Source organism: Rhinopithecus roxellana, chromosome 1 (genome assembly GCF_007565055.1).
Source record: "Rhinopithecus roxellana isolate Shanxi Qingling chromosome 1, ASM756505v1, whole genome shotgun sequence".
Classification (NCBI taxonomy): Eukaryota; Metazoa; Chordata; class Mammalia; order Primates; family Cercopithecidae; genus Rhinopithecus; species Rhinopithecus roxellana.
The window spans coordinates 184,180,647-184,206,382 of record NC_044549.1 but is presented as its reverse complement, the minus strand read 5'-3'; the positions used below and the strand labels follow the sequence as shown (position 1 = coordinate 184,206,382).

The 25,736-nt window shown below is 40.3% G+C and overlaps 1 protein-coding gene across 3 annotated transcripts in view; it reads right to left on the bottom strand.

The window, feature by feature from the left end:
- The window catches only part of PPP2R3A (protein phosphatase 2 regulatory subunit B''alpha), a 204,972-nt gene extending 183,732 nt beyond the window's left edge, over positions 1–21,240 (bottom strand). For 2 of the 3 annotated variants that reach the window (XM_010364830.2, XM_030934343.1), the window contains exon 1: positions 21,068–21,240. The gene's annotated coding sequence lies outside the window, so the exon portion shown is untranslated. Of the gene's footprint in view, positions 1–20,509; positions 20,877–21,067 lie in introns of those variants that run through there. The other variant, XM_030934340.1, reaches the window with a different exon arrangement.
- Positions 21,241–25,736: the final 4,496 nt, after the last annotated feature.

Sequence of the window (25,736 nt, the reverse complement as noted above, 5' to 3'; positions counted from 1 at the left end):
ATTGGAATTAAGGGGGAAGAAGTCTGACTGGCTTTAGTTAAAAAAAGAAAAGGAAGTGAAAAATAAGCAACAGAACACAGAAAATTCTTTTTTACTACAATGTTTACGTTAAATAAGGCAAAAGTTAGAGGGGAAAGTGGAGTCAAGAAGGATTATTTTTAACATGGAAGAAATAAAAGCATATGTTCATGCACAGGAGAATGGTTCAGTAGAAAGGAAAGCTGATGATACAAGAGAAAGAATCACAAAGCACTTAGGGTAGTTCTTTCACACTAACAGGAAAGAAAGCAGAGTATATGGATACTACTGTAGGTAGTGGGTAGCTGTGATGATAAAGCTCTTTCCTGACTCAGTTTCTTAGTGAAATAGGAAGGCCATCAGTTGAGAGTGAAGAGTAGGGAGGAGATATCCAACATGAAGGAGACTGAATAAACAGTCACCAAAGAGGAGAGAAAATGGCTGGAGAAATCTAGTATAATAGCCAGGTAACATTAACGGTCCACTTGAGGATATGATAATATAAGGCAAGTTCAGCAGCATGGTTTTACAGGCATGGAATAGGCAAAGAACTGGATTTAACTGGCTCTGGGGGTTAGCCAGGCAAGGTTGCTGAAGTGAAAGGGGTCAAAAGAATTGAGGATGTACGCAAGGGAGAGATGACAGTGACTGATGATGAAATCTAAGCCTCTACGCCTTCTACCTCCTGAAAACTCAACCCTTCCACTGAGCCCCGTAGGACTCATGAGCAGCTTATCAGCAAAATCCTCATATTCTTGATCTCTGCAGCTTTCTTCAACTTCCTTTACCTTCATATTTAAATGGAAACTGAACTCTCCCCTGAGAATGCTGCTTCCCTGTATCCCTTTCAGATGATGACTCGTTTTCTCTTCCATATGCCTCAAAACATGAGACCTGGTAACTGCCCTTCTTGTTTCTCACCGCTGCTTCCAGATCATTCTCCCTTTGTGCTCTCCAAAAATCCTCTGCTCTCAGTCACATGCCATCAGACTCTACTGCCTACTATCCTTCCTTATTGCAGTCATTTATGGCTCCCCAAGGTCACTCCCTTTCATTCCTTGATTTTAGTTCCTGGCTGTCACTCCAACACTATTTCTGTCATAAGTCTTATTGATTTTAGCATCCAAACAAATAATTCATGTGATATTCTGTCCTCTTAGTTTCTTGACCTTTTTTCCCACAACAATAATAATGCTGATCTTGTTCTCTACCCTGTCTCAGTCACTTTATCCCATGGTCACATCCTAAGCCTTTAGAACATCTAAGAGTACATCTTAATAACCACACATCTGGAGACGCATCATTTACCAAAAAGTTTACTGGTGAGTTCCAAGTAAGACAATCCGTCTGTATGCCTCCACTGGCAGGGTCAAAGGAATGGGTATACATTAGGTGTAAGACTACTCTCTGCAGAAATTCATGCTACCTTCATCAACAGATAAACAGCAAGGAGTAGGGAACTTGGCATGCATTCTCTGATCTTGGGCTTGTATTCCTTAGGTAGGGAAGAGTATGTGTGTGTGAGAGAGAGGGAGGGAGGGAGGAAAAGAGAGGGAGAGACAGAGACGGAGAGAGGGGGAGAGAGAGAGAGAGACAAAGTGGGAAGGACTGGCTTAGAGACAGAGGTGTGCTGCTATGCTGACCCTTCTTGTACTGGGCTCTGAAAGAGAAGATTAATATTATTACATCATCATTTTAAAGTACTTATATATGGTAGGTGTATTCGTCCATTTTCACACTGCTATAAAGAAATACCTGAGACTGGGTAATTTATAAAGCAGAGAGGTTGATATGGTTTGGCTTTGTGTTACCACCCACATCTCATCTTGTAGCTCCCATAATTCCCACATGTTGTGGGAGGGAGATGGTGGAAGATGATTGAATCATGGGGACAGGTCCTTCCCGTCCTGTTCTCATGACAGTGAATGGGTCTCATGAGATCTGATGGTTTTAAAAATGGGAGTTTCTCTGCACAAACTCTCTTTGCCTGCCACCATCCACGTAAGATGTGACTTGCTCCTCCTTGCCTTCTGCCATGATTGTGAGGCCTCCCCAGCCAGGTGGAACTGTAAGTCCAATGAAACCTCTTTCTTTTGTATATTGCCCAGTCTTGGATATGTTTTTATCAGCAGCGTGAAAATGGACTAACACAGAGGTTTAACTGACTCACAGTTCTGCATGGTTGGGAAGGCCTCAGGAAACTTACAATCATGATGGAAGGGGAAACAGGCACATCTTACATGGCAGCACGAGACAGAGGAAGCAAAGTGGGAAGAGCCCCTTATAAAACCATCAGATCTCATGAGGACGCACCATTGTGAGAACAGCATGGGGGACACTGCCCCCATGATCCAACTACCTTACAGCAGGTACCTCCCTCAACACTTGGGGATTACAATTCGAGGTGAGATTTGGTTGGGACACAAAGCCAAACTATACTACTAGGATTGTGCTGAGTATTTAAAAGCATCATCTAATTTAATTCTTATGTCAACAATGAAGTGTCATCTCTATTTCACAGATGAGGAAACTGAGGCTTATAGAAGTTAAAAAGAATTTACTCATGTTACATACTCAGAAAGTAGAACTGTGATTTGAGTCCAGGTTTCTGTAAGATCAAAGCTCTTTTGTCCTATACTATGTCCTATACTATGTCTATATTAAGGCTAAAGGAGCTGGGGTAGTAAGTTCCTAAATCCCTGCTACAATTCCAGATTTCTCAACTTCTAGGGAAGGAACTCTCAAAATAGGAAAGAAAAGAAGGAAAGAGATGGAAGGGAAAGGAAGGGTAGTTAGAAGGGGAAGGAGGGAGGGAAAATCTATAGAATACTGAAGTTGTTATAGTAACCTGGATAGGATGAACAAAAAGGTAGATTTCTGTTAAACTCCAATTTTGTTTTTCAAAAAGTTTGAAAACTAATAAACTGTGACACATAAAATAGCTATAAAAAGAAAGTCATAACAGATAAAGTCAATGGAGTAAAATTTACAGGTGACTCTTAAAAACCAATGAATAATGTTAAGTGCTACCTCTCTCTGAACTTCGGGCTATAAGTATATTGTCAGACTTTGTAAGTAAAATTAAAACAATGAGCTTGTTCAACAATATAACTGACTGGGACATAATTAAAAGCATGTTCACAAATGGCATCATATCCAGAAATAGAATTACATACAAAACATGCCATAAGGCTAAGCATAAAACTTGACTTAAAAAAAAAAAATGACCTGTGAGATAAATCAACAAGAGGCAAACAGGAAGACGCAGAAGGCTCTAAATGTGGAAGAACACAAATATCAGGGCAAGACAAAGCAATTTAAAGAAACTTAACAGAAGAGTAAAACATAGGATTTGATTTAGAGGAAACACATAAATAGAAAAGCAAAAATGCCCTGAAAAGAAGAAACTTTCTGAAATAATTTCCATTTATTTGCAAAGTCTTGTCTTTTTAGTATTAAGCATTTGTAACACTTTGGTTTTAGTTTTAGTTTTTCAGGAAGGGGGATGATGGGATTCAGGTGGCAGTGTGATGAATCAGTGAAGCAGACACAGATGAGTCAGAAAACCATCACAATTTACTCATCCTCATATCCCCAACATATAGCCAAGACATAGCATAAAATATAAATTCAATAATATTTTCTTAATGGATAAATGGTCAGATTCTGTGAAGTACACCCCAAAACTAAACTGGGATAGAGAAATGGGACAAAAGCCCTGTGGAAGTATCTGTAAGAAGAAAACGCAGATTACTTTGAGCTGAGCCTTCACAGTCCTCACCTGTCCCTTGACAGAACCCATTGCTTAGCTCCTGCCCTGGATATGGCTTTGGTATCTTATTTCTTGACCCCACTGATGCCCTGTATTTAACCAACCAAGACTATAAAATCTTATCACATCTAACGTTATTAGTTCATTTTTGTACTGAGCTTGCCAATTGAAAGAGTGCATGAGGTACGTATCCATCTATAAGACAAACGCAGGTAAAAAGTTATGATTCTGTGGGCTCAATAGTACCACGTAACTAAGCAAAACCACCCATAGGACACAAAGTCTGAATTACCACCTCTAGTGGAGTTCTGTGGTCGCAATTTCAGCAGGACATTTTTCATTCAATATTATGAAAGGGGTGTGTGTATGTATGCGTTGCAGGGGTGGCTGGAGTTGGGGAAGATGATACTGAGATCAGATGGGAAAGCAGAACTAACAGCAAGGTTCAACTTCAAGAATCCAAAGGGGAGTCCAAACCAAAAGACCAGAAGGGGTACAGAGGTTGACCTCAGAGTCAGTAATTTGAGAGTGGGAGGGTTGAGAATAAATAGAGTCATCTGCTATAAGAGAGCCAGCAAGGTTGTTCATTATTTGCTTTTTATTTCCTGGTCATATATGTGGTATGTCAGGCTGAGCTGACAGGTCCAACTCTAGGGTCAGGACAGGAACCTACCCTGCTTCACCAACCTTTGACTGCCATTCAGCCTCAAGTGCCCTGAAGGGTATAATGAGAACCTGAGACACTTTCAAAGTTCTTCATTCAGCTGACATCCTACATGTGGGACTGCAGGAATCCCTGTATTTTGCAGATGAGGCCCAAGAATTTGTTATTAATTACCCATTATACAGACAAAGAACCCGATGACCCAGTAGATGCACAACTGGAGTACATTACTGCGAAACAGAACTTTTTACAGGTGTCTTGCTGTGAACTTGTTTGCAAGTTCATAAAAGTGGAACGGCCAACTGCCATATTTGCAGCCCAGACTCAGGATATAAACTCATTCAGTAAGACCTGTCAACCCTATCTCAAAAATATCTTTTAATTTTGACCACTTCTAATTTCCACTGTGGGAATCATGATCCCAACCATCATCCTCTCTCACCTGAAGTACTGTCATAGACTTGTAACTGGTGTCCCTGCTTCCTCTCTTGCCTCTTCAAACTCCAGTCATTCTGCAAGCAGCACAACCAGAGTAATACAAATCAGAGTGAATTGCTTTCCTGTTTGAAAGGATTTTGAACAAAGTCTAAACTCCTCTCCCATGGCCTGTAATAGCTCAGTCTGCTAACCACCTCCCTGATCTCATCTTGTACTATTCTCCCTTGGCCTTCTTTCAGTTCTTCAAATGGCCTCTTCCTCTCCCTTGACCCCGGCCCCTTCTCATTACTCTCTGCCCTATTATGTAGTTTAATGTCTTTATAAAACTTATGAGTTTTTTGGATTTATTTACTGTTTACACGTTTACTGTTTACACACTTTATCCCTGCAATAGAACGTACACTCCAAAGGCAAGGATTTTGTTTGCCAGTGGTCACCACTGCATCCTAACACTAAAACAGTACCTAGCATATATAAGCACTCAATGAAGGAAGAGAAGGAAGAAAGGAGGAAGGCAAATTGCTAATATACCACCATTTCTGTTTCCTTGGTCAAGACCTAGACTAGAAAAAAAGGTCATTTTTTGTAATCAGTTTTAAGGAAGGGCTAACTGGCTCCATCTAGGATAAAGTGGCCTTTCTGGCCATTTCTGAGAGTTACTCAGCTTCATTTGGCATTTTACCTGATGAAAAAATATAGCATTTGCTTTGAACCTAAGACCAGCAACCCTGGCCCCCATCCCAAATCCTCTAATACTGAGAGGCAAAGTACACAAGACAATCCGCTACAGCTCCAAGACCCAGCACAACTCCCCAACATACAAACCGAGAAAGACTGCCAACAAGATGCTCAATTATGAATCTACTACAGCTAAGCAAGTTACTTTACAAAAGTCTACTTATTGAATAGTCATCTGGCTCACCAGTAAGGTGGACCCACATCACCATGATCACCAAACTTAAAGAGCCTATGTCCAAATCCCCAGAGAACACATTCCTGTATAGGCATCTGGTTATCCAAACATTTTAGAACATTCTGTCAACCAGGCCTTGGTCCTTTAGGCAAAGTGACACACATTTGACTGGAAACCATTAAGAGCCTCTGATGTTACCACTGTCATTCAGTACACCTACACCTGGTGGTGCTCCTCCTTGTAAATGCCCTGCTACCACTCACCTGTGCTATGCAGGAATGGCTCAAGACAAACCAAACTCCACTACGTGGGTGTGGGAAAACTAAGACACCTGAACATCAGTGGTTACCAAGCTAGTTGACCTGACTGGAACTTCATGGAAATCACCAGGTTGATTTGGCATCAGCCTAAACAGGCTTTATCATGATGGCGACTGGCTCTTAAGGGGAAACAGATTTTGGCCCAAGATAGTCTATACCAATGTATAGGAGTCTATCTTATGGAAATTTTTGGTTATATACTTAAAGTTCCAGTCATCTACTTCATCTCACCTCCTAAAATCCCTCATTCCTATTGGGTGAGAATTATCTATAAATTTTACTGGGGCAATAAAGCTGCCCAGGGCAAAAGTAGTTCATGTTATAAACTAATTTAACCTTCCTTTCCTATTATATACTTACCAACTTTTTTTTTTTTGGAAGGGGTATGTGCACATTTTATGCTTTTTTATCCCCCAAGGCTTGGGGCAGCAATTAACTTCTTTTCAAACAAGTCTTCTGTCTTATGTACTAAACAAGATATTTCATTCATTTCCTCTTGACTTATACCCACTTCTTAGAGACCTGCCTTGTCCACAGGCAAGATGGCGAAACTATCTGTCACATGCTTTCCAATCTCTGGAAAATTTGGTTGGGACACTAACTCAAGGCAGACCAGTTATATTTTCTGTCCTGGGAACTTGGAATTGAAGCACTGAAACACTGTCAATTAGGTGAGAGTTCTGAGTCTTAAAGGTCCTATCATTTTGTGCCTGAGGCCACTGTTTTGGGGCATTCATGAGGAGCAACATGGCAGGAGACACTGGTGTTAAGAAAACAGAGCAGATATAACACAGAGAGAAAGAGAAGCATGTTCATTTTCCATGATGGCTGTACTTAATAAAATTGGAATGAACTAACGTGTTCCCTGTGTATTTTAACTATAAACAATATTTTACTTATAGTGGATTTACTTAAGTGGATGTTTATTCCTTAAAACCAATCAATTTCTACAACATGCAAATATATATCTTCATTGATACTCTATTTTTCTTTCAGCTCTTGCTATCATAATACTCTACCCCCTTCCCTCTCTTGGTGTCTCTCTTCATTTCATCTGCAGCTAAAAAACGCTTACCATATGTAATGGACACTGACCATATTTTTTTTGTCTGCCCAGTATGTTTTGGACATTCTAATCTTTTATTATAATGATGGCAGGATGAGCAATATATGTGCCCATGTGCCCACTTTTACAACCAAAGCAACAACATGGATTGAGAGGGGAAACTTGTTACCCTTTTAAAATAAGCAGCAATGCTGTGTACTTCAAAGGGACCCATCATATGACACATCGTGTTCTCACACTCTGATAATGGTATGTCTTTTCCAGGCTGGCCAATCTGGATCCAGATCCAATCAAACGTCAATCAGTACAATTTCAGTGGTCAGGCCTTTAATGCAGATCAATGTTTCTCAACCTTTTATTTGACAAATAAATCTTTTTTTTTTTTTTTTGAGATGGAGTCTCCTTCTGTCACTGGAGTGCAATGGTGCGATCTCGGTTCACTGCAACCTCCGCCTCTTGGATTCAAGTGATCCTCCTACCTCAGCCTCCTGAGTAGCTGGGATTGCAGGTGAGTGCCATCACACCCGGCTAATTTTTGTATTTTTAGTAGAGATAGGGTTTCACCATGTTGGCCAGGCTGGTCTTGAACTCTGGACCTCAGGTGACCCACTTGACTCAGCCTCCCAAAGTGTTGGGATTACAGGCATGAGCCACCGTGCCGGGCCAAATAAATATTTTAAAAGTAATACTGCAAACTTCCTTAGGAATTTTTTAAATCATTAAAAAAATTTTATGACATATGATAAAACAATTTCAGGTAAAAATATTTTATCTTAAATCAGTATATCATTAAAGATTGTATTATAAAGTTTATGTGGCATAATCTTTAATAATACTGATAATATTTAAGGACAAATTCTGACTTCTATTACAGTAGATGAACTATTTTGTCATGTAAATAAAATCAGGTTGATGAGAAGATAAGCTCCAAATGTATATTGAAATGTAGATTAAAAATTAGTTTGTATTATAGCATCCAAAATAACAAACTGCATCTATAACCTCATACTTACATTTTTGAGCTTCTAAAGATCAGCTGCTTATTTTGATAATTTGGGGGTTTAGTTTTTAAATGTCAAGGTAGGAGAAATGGTTTCATACTGTTCTTTGAGAGAATTTCTTTGTAACACATTGTAGATTTTTATTACCAATAAATGAAAAGTCAAATTGGACAGAATCACCCATATGTTTTCTTCACATTTTCAAGTGTTTAAATTTTTTTTTCAGAATTTTAACTACCTAAAGAGTACAATTAGTTACCAAAAAAAAAAAAAAAAAATCCAGTTGTTCACAACACCAATCATATAGAAAGGTAAAAATGAATTATTTTTCAAGAAAACCACTTCCTAATTATTTAATACCACATGGGGTCTTTCATTTGGCAATTCATTTTAGAAATTAAAGTCTCTTAATTTGATTAGGCCTATGTTATCTTTCAGGAGATTCAACAGAGTACCTTTACCTTACTATTTGTATTTGGTGCACCAATCTGAAATTATTTTCTCTAGAACAGGCTTAAGAATAGGAAGAAGTAATTGCCAATTACAAGCATATGTAAATAAACATATAACTTGAAATATAAGGCATGCCTGGCTGATGTTTCTATTTTATAATGATTTTTAAAAACTTTTTATTGTAAAATAACTAAGTTTCCAGAAAAGTTGCAAAGATAGTACAGAAACACCCTTTGCCTGGCTTCTTTTAATCATACAGTTTTCAAAATATTAGATATATCTTGATGTTTTATAAGAATGCTAATCAGCCAGGTGTTGTGGCTCACACCTGTAATCCCAGCACTTTGGGAGGCTGAGGCAGGTGGATAGCTTTTAGCTTAGGAATTCAAGACCAGCCTGGGCAACATGGCGAAACCCTGTCTCTACAAAAATACAAACATTAGCCAGGCACTGGTGGCTCACACTTATAGTCACAGCTACTCAGGAGGCCAAGGCTGGGGAGAATCGCTTGAGCCCGGGAGGCGAAGGTTGCAGTGAGCTGAGATTGCACCACTGTACTCCAGCCTGGACAAGACAGTGAGACTTTCTCTCAAAAAAAAAAAAAAAAAAAAAAAGAATTCTGATCAGATGAATGCAACTTATGTATTTAATAAAGAGCATCTTAAAATAATTTAGCAGAATTATATTTTTATGCTCTAACTTGTATTTTGACATGTGTTGCACACATGCTCCATCTTTAACCAACAGTCCATTACGAGTACAAATTAAACCACAAATGCAACTAAGAACAATTAAAAACAGTGTAATGGTTAAAAACTACCAAAGCAGGCAATAAACAATGATTAGAGATCGTGACTACATTCAACCAGTATCTTCTAATGACTGTATGTTTGCATCACACCACTCAAATTGTTATCTTTAAGTGGAAAAATATTTAAATATTTTATTGACACAGAACTATTAATATCAATGATATAAATTGATTCTAAGAGCAATTTATAATCTAATTAGAAAATTTCACATCAATTAGAAAACGTGCCAGAAGAGTCAAGACAACTTTGGAGTGGGAGGACAAAGGGAATGGTAATGTTTTTTCCTTACACTGAGTGGTAACAAGAGTTCATTGTATTGCTACGCTTTACACCTTATACATATGTTTTACAAATATTCTGCTATACCTATTTAATATTTAATTTTAAATACATTTAACTTTTTAAATAGAATGGAGGAGGATCTTGCCTTACCAAGAAAAAATATTATAAAACTATTGCAATTTAAAATGTATTAACGGTGTAGAAACAAAGATCAATGGGATCAGAGTCCTAAAACCAATTACTCACATATAAGAATGTAGTAACTGATAATTTGACATGCCACCTATTAAAATTATTATTCCAAATGAATGGCCAACTGAACAAGATTCTTCCCTTACACTATTCACAGAAATAAATTCCAGATGCACTTAAATATCTAAATCTTAAAAATAGTATTAAAAAGTAAGATTCTATGTGTATCTTTGGGGCAGAAAAGAAGTATTAAAAAAGTAAGTAAAATCAAATGCCTTATAAGGCAAAGATAGTGAAATTTGCCATCAAAATTAAAAACGATTATTTAACAAAAGATACCACAAAGGGAGACGACTCCAACAGAGTGGAGGAAATATACCATTTTTATAATAAAGAATGAGTACGTAGAGTTTATTTATTTAAGTTTATCTAGAGTTTATTTATCTAAGTTTATTTATCTACAACATAAATAAACAAGAAAAGGCAAGCACCTGTTATATTGTATGTTCTAGAAAAACGCAATGTAAGAGTGCTTACACAAAATACAAGTTAAATTTCCCTCTCATGCAAAAGAAAGTCTTCCCTCTTAGTGCAGCAACTCTGCCAAATGCTCAAGCCTTTTTGGCTCAATGACCTACCATGATGGTCCTGATGGTCTAGGATGGCCATTAGTGCTTCAGTCATTACATCTGTGTTCCAACACATAAGACACATAAAGGGATGAAGAAAGGAGTGCTTTCTCATATTAAGGAGACTTCACACCTAACCCTTGCTGCTTATATATCACTAGCTAAAACTTATATGGTTATACTTAGCTCCAAGGAGGTCAAGTGTTCTAGATGGGCAACAATGGGCCTGGCTAAAAGCTGGGGTTCCTATTACCAAAGATGAAGAAAGAATGGATCATAGGATGTAACCAGCAGTCTCTGCTATGCAACCCAACAGACAGAAAAATAAATACAAATAATCAAAAACTTTAAAGAAGACATTCAGCCCCAGGGAGACAAAAATTAAAACAAGGAAATACTACTTTGTACAACTTTTAAGAGAGGCAAAAATTCACAAATTGGTGAGGGTATGAAGATTTTTAGCCTAACAGTATGTTAATTACTCTTACAAAGAGAATATATTCAATATTATTAGTGCTTTTAATTAGATTACATATCATATATCTTATATATGTAATATTAGCACAGATATCTTGGGGACCAATTTGGCAGTTTTTCATTAAAATTTTAGCTATATGATTATATGACTCAGCAATTCCACCTTTCAGAATCTATGCAATATAAACATTCACACATTTGCACAAGTACCAGGATGTTCATTGCAGTAATGTTTAAAACAAGGAAAAATTGGAAACAACCCAAGTGTTTATCATTAGGGGAAAAGCCCTCCACTTTATTTTCTTCATAGCACTATTACTACTATCTGAAATTATATTATCTACTTATCATCTAGGAAATCAGCTCATCTAGGAAAAGGAAAGCAAAGAGACTGTATTATTTACATAATACTTGTTTGGCTAAAAATTCTTAGAAATAATACCTTTTCTTCTAAAACAACAAATCAGAACAGACACCATTCTAGATTTTAATAACACGAACCCACCAGAGGGCCCACATAAAGGCCTATAGGTTTGCAGACAAGCTGAGAAACACTGCCCCTGATGAAGTGTCTGAACTTGCTATCTAGATAGACTGTCACTAGCTGTGGCCTGTTTGCCCTTTTAAGGCCTGGGGCATTTCTCAGTAGAATCAACACACTCTCTTCATTACAAAGAACCCTCAATTGCCTTTAATACTTGGATCTCAATACTGCTGCCAGCACCCAGTGAGCCCTCTCTCATTGAGGAGGGCCCACCATGGGAAAGGGGTCTCTACCTTCTACTAGAAGAATACCAAGATTGCCAAGATGAGAAGACAAAATGCTAACAACTGGGCCACAGTGCTTGATGGAAGACTCAGCATTGGTAGAAGCACATCAGTACTCACAACAGCAGTATTCTAGGGCCCAATCCCCAAGGCTGTAAAATACGAAATACGCCTATGATCTACAAAATGGAAGGGATAAGTGGCCCTTGTTAGGATTCCTAAGCCCTCAGTGACATCTCCATTCACAACCACTAATCTCTGCTTTTTATTTCTAATCTCACAGAGAAGCAGTTTTCAAGCTGCTTTTTCAACTGGAGGAACTCTGTTCAAATGAAAGTGTAAGATGAATAAACAAACAAGAGGAAGGGGATAGCCTTAGTGCTCAGTCTAGGGGGTTGGGGTGAGAGGAATACTCCTCCCTTTTATCCCAAAGTGCTGAGAAGCTGAGTTTGATAGGGAAGGGAGACAGAGAATGAGGGAGGAGGCTTTATAAGGGGAAACAAAGGTCCTGTGGAAGGAACATACTTGGCTTATTGGAAGAAGAAAAAAGTCCCCTTTTTGACTGGGACGAAGCAAGCACAGGGAAGAGTAGTAAGAGATGAGGTCAGAAAGACAAAGAGGAGTTTGGATTATAAAAGGGCCTTGTAGGAAAGCGTAAAGCCTGTAAGTGGATAACTTACTTTTAACAAGATTCCTCTTGGCTGCTGTGTTGGGAAAAGGCAGTCAGAGAAGGACATAAGCAAGGAAAAGACGTTACTGCAAGTTATTTCCTAACTTGGAGATATCCATTTGGTAGTCAGGATGTAGTTGTCATTGTATAGACGGTATTTAAACTCATGAGACTGACTGAAATGCCAAGGAAGTAAGAGTCAATAAGGAAGAATGGAGTATTAATGAGCCTTGCATTGCTCCAACTTTCAGGGGTCAGGAAGATCATAAGGAACTAGCAAAAAGACTAAACCTCCAAAAAGGTGAGAGGGAAATGCAGAGAATGCAACAAAGCTAAGTGAAGGAAGCGTTTCAAAGAAACAGGAATAATCAACTGTGTAAAATGCTGCTGAAAGGTCAAGTAAGAGGAAGACTGAGAACTGATTCACTAGAGCTAGTAACGTGAAGGGCAGTGGTGATCTTGATAAGAGTGCTTCAGTGGGGGAAGGGGCCTGATTAATGTGGACTCGAGAGACTGGTAGAAAAGGAACTGGAGTCAGTGAGTTAGATAATTGTAGAAAACATTAAGAGAGGAATGCAAAGTCAAGAGAGTTTGGTCTTGTATTAAAAGGCACTGTATCTCCAGTATCTACAACAGTGCCTGGCACATAGTGATAAATTAATAAATATTTGTTGACTGAACTAAGTGAGATCACTAGCCATTGAAACAGTCTTAGTTCTGGAAGTTTAAAAGCTGATAGAGCGAAACATGAGGATTCTTGGTCCAATAAGAAACTGCCTTTTAGTTTCCTACTACGCCTGAAAACTCTTTAGGGCCTTTAAACACCTAGAATAGACATTCCTCAATTTCAGAGGAATAGCAACAGAATTCAACAAATACATCCCCTACAAGAAAATATACTTTCAATTCTGGACAGCTGCAATCTCTCCAACTACCTCTTGCATCTAGGACCCTGTGACTTTGGACCTAGGGATACAACAGGGATATCAGTCCTTTAGTCACATCGTGATTCACTATGCACTAAGAGGGAAGACACCTGGTGGTCTCTGAAGGACGTCAATCTATGGGGCCTTGACCAAATGAAAGCTCTATGTGGCATGTCAATAATAATCATGAGTATTTGTTTAATGATACATACTTTTCAAAGCGGTAACACATATATCCTCTCCTATTTAATCTTACAACAACTTTGTGACGCAAGTGTTTTTATCACTTTCATTTTACAAATAAGAGTCTCAGACTTGCATAAAATCACACAGCTCTTTCACCAAATTATGCTGGGATAACTGGATATTCACATGCAAAAGAATGAAGTTGAATCCTTACCTCACATACAATAATTAACTCAAAATCCATCAAATAGCTGAATGTTAAAAACTAAAACTATATATTCCCAGAAGAAAACACAGGCGTAAACTGGCAGGACCTTGGATTTGGTGATAGATTCTCAGATATGATGCCAAAAGCATATACAATCAAAGAAAAAACAAATTCAACTTCACAAGAATTAAAAATTTCTGTGCAAAGAACACTAACAAGAAAGTGAAAAAACAGCACACAGTAAGAGAGAAAATATTTGGAAATCATAAACCTGATTTGTATCCAGAATATGTAAAGAACTCTTAAACTCAACAACAAAAGACAATCCAATTAAAACATGGATAAAAGACTTTAACAGACATTTCTCCAAAGATACACAAATGGCCAACACATGAAAAGACACTCAACGTCACTAGTCGTTAGGGAAATACAAATAAAAACCACAATGAGGCACCACTTCACACCCACTAGGATGGCTATAACCAGAAAACAACAAGTGTTGGTGAGGATGTGGAGAAACTAGAATTCTCAGAAATTGCTGGAAGAAATGTAAAAGTGTGCAGCATCTGTGGAAAACAGTCTGGGAGTTCCTCAAAAACTTTTTAAACATAGAATTACTGCATAATCCAGCAATTCTATTCCTAGACAGATGCACAAAAGAATTGAAAACAGGTATTTAAACAAAAACTTGTAAAAGAATGCTCTTAGCAGTACTATTTATAAGAGCCAAAAGGTGTAAACAACCTAAACGTCACCTGATAAACAAAACGTAGTATATCCATACAATAGATTATTATTCAGCCAAAGAAAGGAATGAAGTACTGATACATGCTACAACCTGAGTGAACCTCATATACATTGTGCTGAATGAAAGAAGCCAGGCACAAAAAGTTACATATTGCACGATTCCATTTACATGAAATCTTCGGAGTAGGCAAATCCATACAGACAGAAAGCAAATTGGTGGGTGCCAGATGGTAGCGGTAAAGGGAAATGGCGAGTGACTGCTTAATGGGTACAGGGTTTCCTTTTGGGGTGATGAGAATGTTCCAGAATTAGATAGCGGTGATGGTTGTGCAACATTGTGAATGTACATATTGAAGTAACTGATTTGTACACTTTAAAATGGTTAATTTTACCTCAATTAAAAAAAAAATCACACAGTTCACCCTTGACAAATCCAGGCACTGTACTAAGGAACTGACTCCAAGTCCTCTCCCCACTCAGCCATCCTGTTTCCTCCACAAACCAAAGGAGCTCTGGACCATCTTGGTAATGGACTTTGCCTCTATATACTGCCATCCAGGCATAGTACCTAACCATATTTGTGATGATGGAATTTCCACAGCTGTCCAAGCATATACAAGTTTCTAAATAAAACTTTCTTATAATGGACTCCCATTACAAACCATCTTGGACCAAGGTCTGCCTCCATGTCACAAAGTCATCCTTTAAATAGAAGTTAACCATCATCCACCTAACTGATAAACCAATGACAGCTATGAAGTCTGCTCCCTCACAAGATGATATTCCTGTTTTCAAAAGAGTATAGCAATGGGGTTTATGCCTTCAATTAATCAAAACCATTCTTTACCGGTAATTCTTGGCGTTTCCACCCCTTATATTTTCTGTTCTGTTGGCAGGCTACAACTCTTAGAAATATGAAGCACAAAATTGACCTTAAAAGCCTCTCTGCCAGGTTAAGGTTGCCAATATGGCAGAAATGGATAAAAGACAAACTGGTTGTGACCATTTGCATTACAATCCATCCTAAACAGTCACTCTAACCCCAAGTCTTAAAGGTAGAAGCCTTCACATAACTTTTTGGAAACCAGTCTGCTCAGTGCTTTCTTCTTTCTGAGCTCAATGAGGGCCTACATCTCCAATTTACATCCATATCCCTCAGGTACCATCAATGATAAATACTTCAAAGTATGAGAGTTTTTACATGCCTGCAACTGGAAAATCAAGCTACAATATCAAGTTAATTGGAAAAAATACAGCTGCAAAAACTATTCCTGGGAATCTCACAGTTAGATACACATTCCCTAACATAGCCAAGTATTCCATTTTCAGCATACCAACAATATAGTCTTTGTTCATCAGTTCAATGGGAGGATGATGTCAGGGTCACTGAAGCCCAGATCACTGCTGGCCTTTAGGAGCTCTACCGCTTTCCAGTTGAGAAAGAAACTTGTGGCCTAATCACCAACATCTGAGTCAGCCCCTTCAGAAGCCTCAAGAGTCCCGGCAAAATTTCTTCTCAGTAAAAAGTAGTCTCCAAAACAAGACCCCCTAAGAATGTGGGAGAGGGGTAATCAGACACCATTGACCTGCATCCCTAAAAAGTTAGGAGAAATGTCTGAGTAACCAACAGACTAACACCTACCATGCAGACATGTAAGACACATCATCCTCCCTCACCACTTCCTTTTTTTGGGCAAGCTTCTCAAAGGAATTTCCAACACTTGACACTCCCATTTCCTTACTTTTTACCCACTTCATTTTGGTTTCTGCCTCTTCCAATCTAAATCTGAGGTCAAAGGCTCCATCTTGCTAAATTCAACAGATCATTTTTGGTCCACATCTTTACTTGATGACACCTCTCTATCTGAAACATTCTTCTCCTACCTTTTATGATGCATCTTAAACTAGAATTAGATTGTGAAGGAAACAGCTAAGACAACAACCAAATATTGCTTACTCTTGAAAATTCTTTAAATGGCCCGTTAAATACTGCACACCTGTATACAAGTAAAGAAGACTTGTCTCTCTCTCTCATTTAATCAAAAACATGGTAAAGTGCATTCAGTTAAGTTTGCACACTTTAATTCTGAGCAAGGTGTCATTCCACTGTACCTCTGTGGCCACTTCTCATCCTCTTCCTGGGCTACCCTCCTCTACTAAACTTCAAAATGCTGGACCTGAGCCCTCTTTTCTTAATTTCTGTCAGTGGTTCTCAACTTCCACTGCTAAGTGGAATCACCTCAGATTCGTCCAAGGCTGCAAATCAGATCAAGTAAACAGAAAAAGAAATTTCTTAGGTTGACCACAGCATTAGTATTTTTTAATCATTCAGTGATTCCAACGTGCAACCAAGATGAGAACACTGTTCTATGCTCTCTTCCCACACCAGGGATCACATGCTCAAAAGCCTACAGTCAGAGAAACAAATGAGCAAAGTGGGCCAGGCATAATTTTAGGGAGTGGTGGGCTCTGTAGTGAAATAGAAGAGCTGTGATCATCTGTGACTTAGCTCCAACTATTGCTGCCATATTGGAAAACCAACTCGGTAGTGCTACATTTTCTCATTTTTAAAGAGAAACCCCAAATCTGGATTTTCTTCATGAGAAATCTTCAAATTTTAAAATATTGGCAACTAATTCAACATTAAACAATAACAAAACCACTGTATGGGCAAAACATCTGTGAGTCAGATTCAGCTGTGGACTACTGCTTTGCAACCACTGCCCTAGATAATTTCGTCCACAGCCTTTAATTTACACCTAAAAATTTGTGCCTCCAGTTTAGCCCTTTGCTCGTGGCTCTGAATTAGAATTGTCAAATGCTTACGTGACTTCTCACTTGAAAAATCTCAGCAGTCCCAATGTAAACTGTGATTTAAACTCATCTCAAAACTATTTATCCTTAAATGTTCTTTATTTCAGGTAACACCACCACCATTCACTGGTTGGGCAAGCTAGAACCCTGGGAGTCATCTTAGGATTTCATTTCTCCCTCTCAACCCTTGTACCATATCAACCACCAAATCCTATCAATTATGCCTCCTAAATATATCTCATGAATACATGTACTTCTCTTCATCTCCAATACAACCATTCTTTTCTCTCAGCCACCACATTTTCTCTCCAATGTTATCCACAGTAACCTTAATTAGGGGCAGCTGTCTCCCACACTCAATCTTGTTTCCTTCCAAACCATTCTAATATGACCAGAATGATCTTTTATAATCACCAATAATTACAAATATATACACATATACACACATTACATAAATATATACTTTTGTAAATATATGTGTTTGTGTATTTGACCCAACAATTTCATTTCTAGGAATTAGCCTATAAATATATTTATACACATAATGAAATGGCATATTCACAGTACTATTCATGGTAAATTACTGGAAACAATCTAAATGTCTGTCAGTGGGGGAATGGTTAAATAATCTGTGGTATATCCATACAGTGAAATACTGTACAGTCATTCAAAAAAAAATAAGGAAACATACTGAAGTGGAAAGATTCCCAAGACATTAAGAAAACAGAGTGTACAGTATGCTACCATTTGTGTAAAACACTAAGAGGAAAGATATGCATTTCCTTGAATGCCCACAAAAAATGTCTATAATGATATACAAAACTAGTATCAGTGGTTATTCCTTTGGAAGACAGGGAAAATGGTGGCTGGGGGAGGGAGCAGAACCCACCAAAAATGCTCTGATTTAATAGGCATGGAGAAGGGCCCAGGCATCCATCTTGTTTAAGTTCTAGTGGTTCTGATGAGAGGGTTGGACTGAGAACCACTGCTAGTGGACTTTGCCTTTGCCTATTTTCCTAGCTTCATTTTGTGTCATCACTCTCCGTGTTTCTGGCTTCTAGGTTCCCAAAAGCGGCCCTGTTCCTTTCTTCCTCAAGGTATTCACATCTGTTTCTTCTGCCTGGAATATTGTTCCTGTGCGCTTCACCTAGTAACTCCTATTTATCCTTCACCGTCCACCTCAAAGGTCACTTCCCCATGGAAACTCTCCCCAGTTTCCAAACTACATCAGGACATCTGTTTTATGCACTCAGAGCTGCCTGTACTTCTCCCAGAAATTAACACTATCGTAATGAGATAAATGTATATTTATACATGTATACATCTGTCACCCTCTTTAGACTATAAGGTCCAGGCATGCAGAGTTGCTTTTACTAATTTATTTCCATACCTAACCTAGTGTCCAGTTGGCAAAACAGGCCTTCAGAAATCTGTTAAATAAATGAGTAACTGTTCCCGCCCTCAAGCTTAGTATAGTAAACACCTAAGCAAAAGAGGACAATGCTGCGTCACTAGTGCTAAGGCAGCAGTCTGCACACAACAGTAGTTCTCAACTAAGGGTGATTTTGGTCGTCCTGGGGGACATTTGTGATGTCTGGAAGCATTTTTGATTTTCACAACTGTGTGTAGAGTGCTACTGGTATCCATTCCTCAGCAGAGGTTAGAAATGCTGCTAAACATCCTATGCTGCACATGATAGCCCTCCACAACTAGAAATTACCTGGCCTAAAATGTCAACAGAACTACAAATGAGAATCTGTGACTCAGAGGACGATAACACTCAAAACAGCTGTCAACTGCACTTCTGAGGGTGGTGATTTTTTAAAATGGTGACTTTGGGGGGATGGGGGGTGTCAAGCAAAGCTTCAGGCCAGAGGTAAAGCTTCAGCTGTGTGTTGAAAGGTAACAAGGGACAGATCAGTGGGGACTATGTTTGTCAGAGGCAATGAGGAGTCTCTGAAGAGTTTAAAAGCAAAGTTATGATTTGAACATGTGCCCCCCTCAAGTACCCCATACACCAAAATTATTCACCTCCTTTTCTCCTTTCTCGCTGAAACAAAACTTCCATTCTCTCAGAGTAGCTGGTTTCAGCTGAACATTAAAGCCAAATTAATTCAGCCCAAGATAAACTCAGGCCTTTCACTCTCCAGAATGTTAAGCTACATTTTAAAACATGCAAATACTTATGAGTACAAATAAATCTTTAACTGCTCAATGTTCAGGTTGTCAGTGGATAAAGATTTTTGAACTCAACAGCCAGATTGGCCCCAGTAACACTTTCCCAAAGCTTTGTTTTTAAAACACCTTTTTGATCTGTTTCCCCGTTCTCCTAGAAATCTCCTAGATTTCTGAGCTCCTAGATTGTATAAAAGATTTAAGTTTTTTTTCCACAAGTATCTCATGCCATTAAGTTCTTCTGCCAGAGGTGATACAAGGGCCATTTGGATGCAATAAAAGTAAATAAATTGTGTGTGTAAATTAGCAGTGGCTTAGAAATTTTTTAAAAGGCTTTCATGGATACTACTGAAAGAAATTGAGATAATTTTTAACAAAATCACCAAGAAAAAAACAAAACAAAACTGTTTTACTACAACACAAGCCGGCTGCCTACTGAACTGGACGCCCATGCTCTGACCTAGTATGGCAATTCTTAGGGTCTAGGCGCTGGGTTCTCTGTTTACAAGAAACTAAGGCCTGAGACTAAGGAAGAACAAAGACAAATGCCTGGCACCAAAGGTGTGGGGGATGTTTTGTACATAAATGAAGATTTGAGGAGGAACACCTCCTCAGATGTTGGAAGGAATTACTCTTTTTTTGCTTACGTGTTAAGAATTTAATGTTTTTCAGGTCATTTCCTAATTAGAAAATACCTTATAATTCACAAACAATAATTTGTCTTCCCCTACATTTGCTGACCACCAAGACTGGATAAAATTTCCTTAAGCTCTACCAGAGTAGGAGGACTGGGATAACGTGAGCACAACAGAGTTCGGATGCAACATCAACTCCAAGCCTGGCCAGCTGGTTCCCATCGAGAGGTCCCCCAGGAGAACGCCCCTCCGCGGCGGCAGCCGGGTTGGCGCGGGAAAGACCCACCGAGGCGCTCCAGCGCGGTCGCGGTGCAGGGCCAGGGACCGCCCGGCCTCCGTTTACCTTTGTTTCAGGTACCCCAGCTGCTGGCGGGCCGGGAATCCCGCCCGCGGCCCGGAGCTGGTGACACATCCTTCTTTGGCCAAGTCGGGCCGAGGTTGGGCAGGGGGCGGGGAAGGAAAAGAAAGCCTCAGCGCCTAACGACGTGACTCTCAGTTCTTCCAAAACGCTGGCATTTGTTTCTCTGCCAGGCTTTCCTGTTAACAAGTTCCCGAGGGCTGTGCGGGCGAACTGGCCCAGGAGCCCTGAAAAGTGGGAGGGCCCAGGCCGCCCCCGCCTACCCTCCTCCGCGGGCGCCCCAGGGGCAGGCAGTTTCCACACCTCCCGGGCTGCCGTGTCCCGGGACCAGCCGGCTGCGCAGAGGCACCGCACAGCCTGGAATTCCGACTTCCACAGCCCAGTCAGCTCCGTGTGGCCCCTCTGGCCAGGCCGGTCCCCGCCCCCAGGTCCCGGCCCCGCCCGCCCCGGCCGCCGCGCGCCGCCCCCCAGCCTCGCCACCCCCTCTGCCCGGGACGAGGAGGCTGAAGGTTCCAGGCCGCGCGGCGGTGTCCCCGCGCCTACCTCGTTGCCCGCAGCTCCTCCTCCGGCGGCTGTCTCGGCTCGCGGGCAGCGCTTGCCTCCAAGCGTCCCCGCGGCGCGGACTCTCGGGCTGCGAATGCGGCGCGTGAAAAGAGGAGGCCCGAGCCCGCCCCTCCCAGCCACCCGCAGGCCCCCACCTACCCCTCCTCCTCCTCTGCCCCACCCTCTGCGGCCGGCCCGGAGCCCCGCCCGCGCGGCAGGCCCCGCCCACGGTCCGGCCGCGCCCCCAACCTCCGCCCCGCCCCTCTGGCCAAGGCAGGAAGGGGGCCTCCAGGGGCGCCGCGAGAGCCGCTGTGGCCTCGGCCAGGGCAGTCTCCGAAGCGATTCGTAGTGGTCGCTGCTATTTGACAGATTCGAGTCTCTTGCTCGGATTTATTACTGTTATTATCATTGTCAATATTGTCATCGTTGTTATTGTTATCGTCATCAGTTGTGTTGCCCTCTTCAAGGGGCCTTCAAGGAGGCCCCTTGAGGGCAGCGCGCTGCTGACCAGACACTCCCTGGCACTCCTGTCTTCCCAGAGTCCTGCACCTGCGCCACATTTCACTCAGCCCAAGAAGTTGTGTGAATTTTGAAAGAAGTGATATTTATTTTTAACTTACTGTTAACTGTTATTGTTAAATAAAATACAAATATAGACAGCCATATAAAACCAATGTACAACTTAATGGATTATTCCAATACACACACCCTTATAACCACTCGCCAGATTTATTAATAACACCATGTAATATAGCCTGCTCTGAAACAGAACCTCATTAATAGCTGGAAGGACACAGCCTGGAAGGGCCTCCCAAAATTGCCCTTCTTCTAACTGCCACAGTACTCAAAGGTGACAGGTCCATAATCATGCCCTCTTCAAGAATATATTTGTAAAATGGAAATTTCTCCAGAATTAGGAACCTCCAATTGAGTAGCTTCGTAAAAATCTTGATAAAAAGATAAATTTATAAATATATAAGCATGTAAATAACAATAAATAAGTCAATGAACTGGGAAATTGAATACCATGAGTAAGGAGCATGGGGGTGGGGGATGGGAGGTATGTAAAGATTTAAAAGAATTAGGTGGGCTGTGAGGACAGGTCCTGGGCACCTGGGTTGTTCTCACTTTCTCCCTAGCACTTAGCATAGCACCAGGCATATACTAGGTGCCATATGAGTGTGTGTGTATATGTGCATTGTACATATATGCACATATATATGTGTGTGTATGTATATAGCACAAGGAAAGAAAAAATTACATAAGATAACCCTAAACAAGCTTTACATACTGAAATTTCACCCAAGGTCAATCATCCCAGTAGCTAAAATGTGCTCTATGAGATGCCTTGATGCCCTAGAGAGAAAAAGACCATTTTACTTTCAACTTTCTACTGTTTTTCCATTTCAAAAGCACTTGCACATGCATATGGTATCTTATTTGAGACTGAGAGCAATTCTGTGAAAAAGGCAGGGCAGGGCAGGACAGGACTCTGCAAAGGTCACAGTGCAATGCATATCTGTAAGAAGGGGAAGTACACAATGTACCATAAAACAATGTTAAAACTGCTGACTCTGCCAACCTGGATTCTTGGTTTGTCTCGACAGTTTTATTGCCAGTGTTTTTACATTAGGGCTCCTTTGGCCCTTTTGCCATATGTTTATACACATTATAACTTGAATTTATAAAGGACACAATACCTGACTGGAAATTTGATTCAATACAATAGAGTCAGTCCCTCTGTCATGAGGACCATGGTGAATTGGGGCTAGAGATTTGCCAATTCACCACAATGTATTGAGTACCCAGACTGTACTAGGTGGTAGGAATACAAATTATATAAAATAAAGAAGATACAGGGGCTGGGCATGGTGGCTCACGCCTGTAATCCCAGCACTTTGGGAGGCCTAGGCAGGCAGATCACCTGAAGTCAGGAGTTTGAGACCAGCCTGGCAAACATGGTGAAAACCCATCTCTACTAAAAATACAAAAAGTAGCTGGGCATGGTGGCACGCTTCTGTAATCCCAGCTACTCGGAAGGCTGAGGCAGGAGAATCATTTGAACCTGGGAGGTGGAGGTTGCAGTGAGCCAAGATCACTCCATTGCACTCTAGCCTGGGTGATGAGAGTGAAACTCCCGTCAATCTTTGTTCTCAAGGAGCTTATGGCCAAGTAAGGGAGAAAGATTTGAAAATAAATGTTTAAGTTATATGATGGTAGGGGAACAGTCATGAGCACAATTAATTCTACGAGTTGTAGGACGAGAGTAGGGGCAAGTCTTATCAGACAAGAAAACATCTGAAATTTTTTTAGCATAAAAACATCAAATATTGAAAACAGAAACAGAATAATGTAATGAACTACTATGTGCCCATTACTTGACTTCAACAATTATCCCATGACCAATTTGTTCCATCTGTACCCTCGTCTTCTTTTTCCCTCCTTGTGTTATTTTGAGGCAAATCACATGGAGCATTATTTTTTCATCCATAAATATTTCACTATGCATCTCTAAATGATAAGGTCTGTTTTTTTTAATTTTTATTTATTTATTTATTTATTTATTTATTTATTTATTTTTTGAGACGGAGTCTCGCTCTGTCGCCCGGGCTGGAGTGCAGTGGCCGGATCTCAGCTCACTGCAAGCTCCGCCTCCCGGGTTTACGCCATTCTCCTGCCTCAGCCTCCCGAGTAGCTGGGACTACAGACGCCCACCACCTCGCCCGGCTAGTTTTTTGTATTTTTTAGTAGAGACGAGGTTTCACCGTGTTAGCCAGGATGGTCTCGATCTCCTGACCTCGTGATCCGCCTGTCTCGGCCTCCCAAAGTGCTGGGATTACAGGCTTGAGCCACCGTGCCCGGCCTAGGTCTGTTTTTAAAAACAACCACAAAATCATTAAATTGTCTTTTAAAGTAATAATTTATTAACATTAGACAGTGTTCAAAATTTCCCAATTTTCTCATAAATGCTTTATGTAGTTTATTTCTTTCAGTCATGATCCAAACAAGGTCCTCACTTTGCATTTGGTTAAAATGTCTTACACCTTTTTCTTTCCTTGTACTTTTATGTTGAATAAATAGATTGTTTGTTATAAGGAGTTTCCCACATTCTGCATTTTGTTGATTGCTGTGATGTTGTTCAACATGTTCCTCTACACTTGTATTTCTCATAAAGGATAGTTACTAGAGGCTTGATCAATTTAGAAAACTATAACCCATAATGAAGAGAAAAATCAACAAATCAAAAATAGACCAAAACTGTCACAGATGTTAGAATTAGCAGACAAATACATTAAAACAATTACTATGGCTGGGCGTGGTGGCTCACACCTGTAAGCCCAGCACTTTGGGAGGCTGAGGTGGGTGGATTACCTGAGGTCAGGAGTTTGAGACCAGCTTGACCAACATGGTGACACCCTGTCTCTACTAAAAAATACAAAAAAATTAGCCAGCCGTGGTGGCAGGTGCCTGTAATCCCAGCTACTCAGGAGGCTGAGGCAGGAGAATCACTTGAACTCTGGAGGCAGAGGTTGTGGTGAGCTGAGATCACGCCACTGTACTCCAGCCTGGGCAACAGAGTGGCTCCGTCTCAAAACAAAACAAAAACAAAAACAAACAAACAAAAAATTACTGCAACTATATTCCAAGTGTCAAAAAAGTTAAGTACATATTAAAAAGGGAGGATGCAAAAAAAGACACAATTTGTATTTCTATAGCTGAAGACTATAATGTCTGGAATAAAAATACATTAGGTTGGATTAATGGCAAATTAGACATTACCAAAGAAAAGATTCGTCACATCAATAGAAATTATCCAAAATGAAACACACAGAAAAAAAAATGTTAATGAAAAGAGCATCAGTGAGCTAAAGAACAACCACAGATGACCTAATATGTAGAATCTCCAAAGGAGAGGAGTGAAGACAAAATATATTTGAAGAAATACTAGCCAAAAGTTTCCAAAATTTATGAAAACTATAGTACTCACAGATCTAAGAAGTGCAACAGACTTCCAATTTCCAGTGCAACAGATGATAGACTTAAATCCAAGCATATCAATAGTCATATTAAATGTGAGACTTCTGGTTCCAAAATGGCAGCATAGAAGCAAGCTGGCTCCCCCTTTTCCCCAGAAAAAGAAGACCAAACCCAAATACACAACACCAAAATTACTATCAACAATATCGCAGAACTGAAATATGAGGATGAGACAGTTTGCAGGGTCACAAAGAAGTGCAAAAGCTCCAAGCAGGTGGTAAGAGAATAGAACTTCCATGTTCAGGGTGCCCCTCCCCCCTATTCTGTCCAGCACCAAGCATTCAAAAAGTTTCCTCCCAAATCACAGTTTATACACTGGAAAAAGTGAGATCAAGGTGGACAACCAGCTCCCCACCATCTTGGGTTCCTTGGCAGGAGACTTGTCCCTGTTTTAGCCCACAGAAATGTTGCAAGTCCCTTCAGGGAGAAATATCCCTGAGGATGGGCAAAGGCAAAGTCGGGAGGCAGGACTACCATCCCCAGAAGTGGAAACTCTGCTCTGTAACTCAGCCAAAGGAGACATCAAATTAGAGTGTCTGTTCAGCAGCAACATGATATGGGAGGTACATTCTGCAGATAGTTTGGGCACAAACCCCTAGCCAGCCTTCCCACATTGCTGGGATATCCCAGG